The sequence below is a fragment of the Triticum aestivum genome, chromosome 7D (assembly GCF_018294505.1).
Source record: "Triticum aestivum cultivar Chinese Spring chromosome 7D, IWGSC CS RefSeq v2.1, whole genome shotgun sequence".
Taxonomy (NCBI): Eukaryota; Viridiplantae; Streptophyta; class Magnoliopsida; order Poales; family Poaceae; genus Triticum; species Triticum aestivum.
This window is the reverse complement of record NC_057814.1, coordinates 422,886,702-422,894,102: the sequence shown is the minus strand read 5'-3', so window position 1 is coordinate 422,894,102 and position 7,401 is coordinate 422,886,702.

The following is a 7,401-nucleotide window of genomic DNA, read 5'->3' as shown; positions in this document are numbered from 1 at the left end:
TCCGGCCACCCGAGGCCGCCGCCCGAGCCCGCGCCGCCCTCTCCTCCGTCGCCGCGCCGCCGCGTCCTCGCCGGCCCCGAGGCCCCGCGCCTCCTCCCTCCACCGAGCTCGCCCCTCCGGCCGGCGCTACCTCCCCGTCCCTCCTCTCCGGCGAAGTCGCGCCGCCGCCGCGGAGACCTAGCCGATCGGATCTGGTAAAGCTCCGTGCGTTGACTTCTCCTCGACCCCGTTTTTCTCTAAGTTTTTCAATAAGTTACAGCAAGTTCCCATGTTCATCATTGCATAACTCACTGTGCATAGCTCCGTTTCGTGCGTTAAATATGTCAAATTGTTCGACTCATGATGCTCTACATTTTGTTAAATTGCACCATGTTCATTAGAGGCCATCTTGATGCCCAAATCTCTGTTGCAAGAGTGCTAGTTGCTGTTATCTTCTGATTCTTAGCAGAACTTGGAGATTTGTCATTTTTGTATCATTTAATATGTGCATCTTATGGGCATGAGCTCTACATGTGTTTTGTTGTATGTCATGCCATCTTTCCAGTGGTGTATGCCATGTATTTTTGTGATCTCTGTGGTGACTAGCACAAGCATGCAAACTAGGCCGCGTGATGTTTCTGATTTCAGGGACAGTGAATTCTCTAAGTCTTTGTCTACTGTTATTTTGTTGCCATGTAAACTTGATGCTACAGAGAGATCCATGCATATTTTGGAGATGTTCAGTAAGGATGTTTTGTTGCTATTGTTGTATTTGATCCATTCCTGCACTTGTTTGCAATTATGGGGTGCCTTAGCATGACTCAATCTTGCTCTACTTTTACTATAAATTATTTCTGGCAGATTGTTTACGTGTTATTCAATTTTGCCAAGCTTATTGTAGTTGATCCATACATGCTATGCATTTTCTCTTGCCATGGATAGCTTCATAAACTTGCCATCTTGCTGTAGGTATGCTAGTTTTGTCATGCATTGCTTTGTGGTGAGTGCATCAAGCTCACAAAGATGCCCTCATATTATTGTTTCTGCCATGCTCTGTTTTCTGCCAAGTCTGAAACCTGATAACAAAACTTGCTATGTTTACATGCTTGCCATCATATCTTCTGGTCCTTTTTGGCTTATGATCAGTAAGGGACTTTTGTCATATGCATTTAGTAGAATACTTCCATGCCTTGGTTGGCCATGTTAAGTTCCTGTAGCATGTTGATTTCGTGCTCTGAACATTGCTACCTGATGCTGTTTCAGTCATGTCCAGTAATTTCACCAGGTCTGTGAACCTGTTATCTTTTGCACTTTTGCCATGCTTGTTTGAGCTTGTTATGTTGTGAACTAGCCGTAGCTCAGTGTTCATCTTTTGTCAAGCATCTCCTGTAGATTGCTGCCATATGCTTTGTTGCTATGTTGGAGTGCTGTAGCATTGTTGCTTGTTACATTTTAAGTGCTATCATGCTGTTGATCGCAGATTCGTGTCATTCTTGTTTTGCTTGCCATTTGTAAACCGTACATCCGTTTCCGGTGATCTTTATATCGATTTCGACCGAAATCATCCCATCTTTCCAGTGGCATGCTTGGTTTGCCAAGTTACTGCCTTGTTCATCATTTTCCTTTCGGGGCACGCATATGCATCGCATATCATATCTCGCATATCATACATGTTTTGCATCATGTTGCTTGTGCATTTCTCGTGATTGATTATGGTTCCGTTTGTTTGTGTTCTTGTCTTGGGTAGAGCCGGGAGACGAGTTCGTGAACGAGGAACCTGTTGAGTACGCTTACGAGGATCAAGCTTTCGACAACTCTGAGAACCTTGCAGGCAAGATGACCACCCCTCGAAATCACTTCTATCTTTGCTTTGCTAGTTGTTCGTTCTATTGCCATGCTGCGCTACCTATCACTTGCTATATCATGCCTCCCATATTGCCATGTCAGCCTCTAACCATCCTTTTCCTAGCAAACCGTTGTTTGGCTAAGTTACCGCTTTGCTCAGCCCCTCTTATAGCGTTGCTAGTTGCAGGTGAAGTTGAAGTTTGTTCCATGTTGGAACATGGATATGTTGGGATATCACAATATCTCTTATTTAATTAATGCATCTATATATATTTGGTAAAGGGTGGAAGGCTCGGCCTTATGCCTGGTGTTTTGTTCCACTCTTGCCGCCCTAGTTTCTGTCATACCGGGATTATGTTCCTTGAGTTTGCGTTCCTTACGCGGTTGGGTGATTTATGGGACCCCCTTGACAGTTCGCCTTGAATAAAACTCCTCCAGCAAGGCCCAACCTTGGTTTTACTTTTTGCCAGCCTTTTCCCCCGGGTTTTCGCGAGCCCGAGGGTCATCTTTATTTTACCCCCCCCCCTAGGCCAGTGCTCCTTCGAGTGTTGGTCTGAACCGAGCAGCCTGCGGGGCCACCTCGGGGAGACTCGAGGTCTGGTTTTACTCGTAGCTTGACTTATCCGGTGTGCCCTGAGAACGCGATATGTGCAGCTCCTATCGGGATTTGTCGGCACATTCGGGCGGCTTTGCTGGTCTTGTTTTACCATTGTCGAGATGTCTTGTAAATCGGGATTCCGAGACTGATCGGGTCTTTCCGGGAGAAGGTTTATCCTTCGTTGACCGTGAGAGCTTATGATGGGCTAAGTTGGGACACCCCTGCAGGGTATTATCTTTCGAAAGCCGTGCCCGCGGTTATGAGGCAGATGGGAATTTGTTAATGTCCGGTTGTAGAGAACTTGTGACTGGACCCAGTTAAAATACATCAACCGTGTGTGTAGCCTTGATGGTCTCTTCTCGGCGGAGTCTGGGAAGCGAACACGGTCTGAGTTATGTATGACGTAAGTAGGAGTTCAGCATCACTTCTTGGTCATTGCTAGATGACGACCGTTCCGTTGCTTCTCTTCTCGCTCTCTTTTGCGTATGTTAGCCACCATATATGCTTATTGCCGCTGCAGCTCCACCTCATTACACCATCCTTTCCTATAAGCTTAAATAGTCTTGATCTCGCGGGCGTGAGATTGCTGAGTCCTTGTGACTCACAGATTCTACCAAAACAGTTGCAGGTGTCGACGATGCCAGTGCAGATGATGGGGTCGATCTCAAGTGGGAGTTCGACGAGGAACGTGGTCGTTACTATGTGTCTTTTCCTGATGATCAGTAGTGGAGCCCAGTTGGGATGATCGGGGATCTAGCATTTGGGGTTATCTTATTTTCATCTGGATTTTGACCGTAGTCGGTCTATATGTTTGTATTTTGGATGATGTATGAATTACATTTATGTATTGTGTGAAGTGGCGATTCTAAGCCAACTCTTTATCCCATTCTTGTTCATTACATGGGATTGTGTGAAGATGACCCTTCTTGCGACAAAACCATAATGCGGTTATGCCTCTAAGTCGTGCCTCGACACGTGGGAGATATAGCCGCATCGTGGGCGTTACACCCACATTTTTTGCAACTGTTGTTTCTCCCATGCTCTATTTCTTTTTACTACATGGCAACTCCTGCTTGTTTTTGCATGGCAGCTGCTAACTAGTCAAGATGGCAACTCTCATTCCACCTGCATGGCAACTTCCAGCTTTTCCATCTGTTTGTGCAGTCATCCACGCCTAGTTTTGAAATGGCATTCCTGGCACATCACACATTTCTTACATTTTTTAAGATGTCTACCATGGCAACTGCTGCTTGTTACGCATGGCAACTGCTGCTTGTTACGCATGGCAACTGCTAACTGGTCCACATGGCAACTCTTATTCCACCTACATGGCAACTATCATCTGTTCATCTAACAATGTTCGTGTGTTTTTTTCAGGGTGAAGAAGACTACCACACGCGTCACGAAGCAGAACCCCAGAGACCCACTCGAACACATACACTCAAAGTTGTCGACAGGTGGCAACTCAGACGTTCATGAGGCGCCAGTGGGCAAACCTGCTGCTGCAGCGTCCACTGTTCCCACTAGCTCTGATGCAAGCGGCCGAGCATCTCCGCCGGTTGCAGATGTGCAGGCTACGATAGCAGGCATCCATACATCTGGGAGTGACGAGTCGGTATCTGCCAGGACTGCTGAAATATTGCCCACTCTGCTAGCAATGAAGGATGCTGTTGTGAGCCATGCCACCCGATCAGCAAGTGTTGAAGTGGACGCCCCCGAGATCAACCTAAGCAAGGAAGATTCCCGCTCATCTGACACGGATTCCAAGCGCGTGGGTGGTGGCACTTCTTCGTCCACGAAAGAAGGGGCTGAGGCGACAGTTCATAATGATATGCCATCCATAGGTGAGACTCTTGGCACAAGAGCTCCAGCTTCTGGTGCTGTCGTGGAATTGTCACGGCAGATGTCCTCGAGCTAGGACTTAGTCGTGGAGCCATCGCAGCTAGGAAGCTTAAAGGGGTTAAGCGGGACAAGGAATACGAGGGTTTATACTGGTTCGGCCCCTTACGGTGAAGGTAAAAGCCTACGTCCAGTTTGAGGTGGTATTGATTAGGGTTTCGATAACCAGGGAGCTAAACCGCTATGCCCGGCTCTCGATGAGATTGTTCTTGTCCCTAAACCGCTACCGGGTCGTCCCTTTATATAGGGAGGCTGACGCCCATCAGCTCTCAGAGTCCCGGCCGGCTCATAAGAGTGTCCGGCTCGGACTCTCAGCTATTCTTGCCTTGTGCTACAAGTTCTACCATGATAATGATTGTAACTACGGGCCTTAAGCCATATCCGGGTCTTAAGCCCATCTTTGGCCCACCGTCTTCAAGCTTGGCGCCGGGCTTCTGGCAATGACCATATGAGTAACCCGGCCCCTCCTGGCGGGTGACTCTAAGGTCTATATCCTCAACATTAGGCCCCAGATTGATTTGAGCCGGCTCATGTCAATCTTCAATTCTTTCGACAGAAAAAATCTCCGGCTTACCATTTGTGTGAAGGCCATAACCCGGCGTGACGTCATTCTCTGGACTCCGGGTAATCCGCCATGACGTCATCTTCCATCAAGCCCGTTTTTTACTCCGCTAGATCCGCAACGGATCTTTTTCTTTACTGTCATCCGAAAATCGAGGCGTTTCGTGGGGAGATAACCACGCCGTGGTCTCCTTGATTCTCGCGCCCACTTATGAGCTCGCCTTATAAATAGGCCGGCCCGACGGGCCTTTCTCACTCTCCTTCCTCTGTCGTCTCCTTCCTCTCACTGTCCCGTGCTGCTCGAGCTCCGCCGCCATCGCCGCCGCAAGTCTTCTCGTCGTCGCCATCTCAGGCCGCTGCATCACCCTGAACGGACCAGAGAAACGCGACAACCTCCGCGGCTCTCCAGCTCCTGTAAGTCCTGCTTGTCCTGTAGAATAGATCTGCCGTAGGGTTCGTCCGCGTTCTTCGTGTTCGTCTCCATTGCCACAAACTCCGGTAGTTTTCTTTCTTACTGCTCCTTTTGATCTTAGATCTGTATAGAACTATTGCAGTGACTGTTTAGCACCCATTTTACACGCAAGCAGCTCTCTTTTTACTGCATAAGAACTTTGTTCGAGCCCAAGAACTCCCTCGCTTCTGTTTCTAGGTCTAGAAATTTTTCTTTTGCCCGACCATTTTGATCCAAAAAAGTTACTGTGATATGTGAAACCTGTTTTACCACACTTAGTAAAAAACACAGCAATCATTGAATCGCGGCGGTTTACATTTCCGGTTTAAAGAAACCACACGCCATAGAACTTTCCGGGTTAAAGAAAATCATGCTTCGTAGAATCCTCCGGCTTAACTGTGATAAGGCCGTAGATAATCAATTTATTCTGAATGCCCCTGTGGCTTAAATAACCCGCTGTACTTAGGTATATACCATTAGTCCCCTTCATAAGCCGCCACCTTAACTTTGAGCTGTCGAGTTCCTCCGGCTTATAATTAATCCGGACGTTTTCCTTTTTGTCATAGACTGCCGACTTTCACCATGCCTCCCAAAGCCTCCATCATTTGCAACTGGATGAGGTCCAATGTCACCAGTGAGACACTAGCAGATTTTGTTAAGTCCGGATACCTGCCCAAGAAGGACGTCATGTCCTACCGTGCCCCCGACCCGTCAGAAGAGAGACCACAACCAAAGGACGGGGAGGTAGTGATTTTTGCGGATCATATGAGCCGGGGCTTCGCACCGCCCGGCTCAAAGTTTTTTAGAGACGTTCTAAACTTCTTCGACTTGCGGCCTCAAGACATAGGACCCAACTCAGTGTCCAACATCTGCAGCTTCCAAGTATTCTGCGAAGTTTACCTTGGAGAAGAACCTAGTCTGCTGCTCTTCAGAGAGCTTTTTTACTTGAACCGTCAGAATGAGTGCGCCAATGGGCCAAGTCTGGAGTTAGGTGGCATCTCCATCCAGCGGCGTAGGGACTGCCTTTTCCCTTACGCAGAGCCACCCAGCCACCCCAAGGACTGGAATCTGACGTGGTTTTACTGCCAAGACACGTCGCCGGCTGACGAGAGTCCGTTGCCCGGCTTTCGCCCCTCGCGTCTGGAGCCGACTCACCCACTGTCAGACAAGCTGACCCAAGCGGAGCGCCAACCTCTGCTCCCCACCATCAACAAGATCAAGGCTCTCCTGGGCAATGGTCTGAATGGAATCGATCTGGTCCGGGTCTGGATCTCCTAGCGGGTGATCCCATTGAGCCGCCGCCCCGGCTTAATGTGCGAGTACACGGGCCGAAAGGATGACCCTCAGAGACACAGCCGCAACGATCTTCCTGAGGATGTTGCAGAGAAGATGACCAAGGCTCTTTTAAACGAGAGCCTGGCAGACTGCGGAAGGACCGGGTTAGCCCCCTTCTGCAAGACCAACCCAGCCCCAGCGGTAAGCCGCTGACTTTAACATTTTATCTTCTTCTGCATATAACCTTCACCTGAACCGTTTTAAGAATTCATCATTGTATTTTTCAGGCTGATGACAAGTTCTGGTGGGTCAAATACGACCATGAAGCGGCCAAGAAGGCCAGGAAGGCGAAGAAAGCCGCCAAGAAAGCCGCCCCTCGCAAGAAAGGAAGCAGGCCTACTGCTTCGGAGCTGATGCAATTAAGCGACAGCTCCGAGTCAGAGGTAACCCCTGAGCCTTTAAGTCCTTGCTGTATTTGTTGTTTGTTGTTGTCCGCCTTATCAATACTTGCTCATTGACAGGATGACACCGGCGCAAGTAACCCGGTGGTTGAAGAGGTAATGTCACTTTCCTCCGACTCAGAGCCCTTGCCCAAGCTGAAAGTCCGAAGGGTAACCCGGAAAGTAAGCTTTTCACATCCTTTAGCTTATCAAGACCCTCAATTTATTTTGAAGCGACAGGTTCATGAAAGCCGGCGTCACACCCGGACCAACAAGGACACCGACCTCTCAGCCGGGTTACCCGACGCATCAAGGAAGCGCCGAACTGAGGTTATTTCCCACTTGTACCCTTT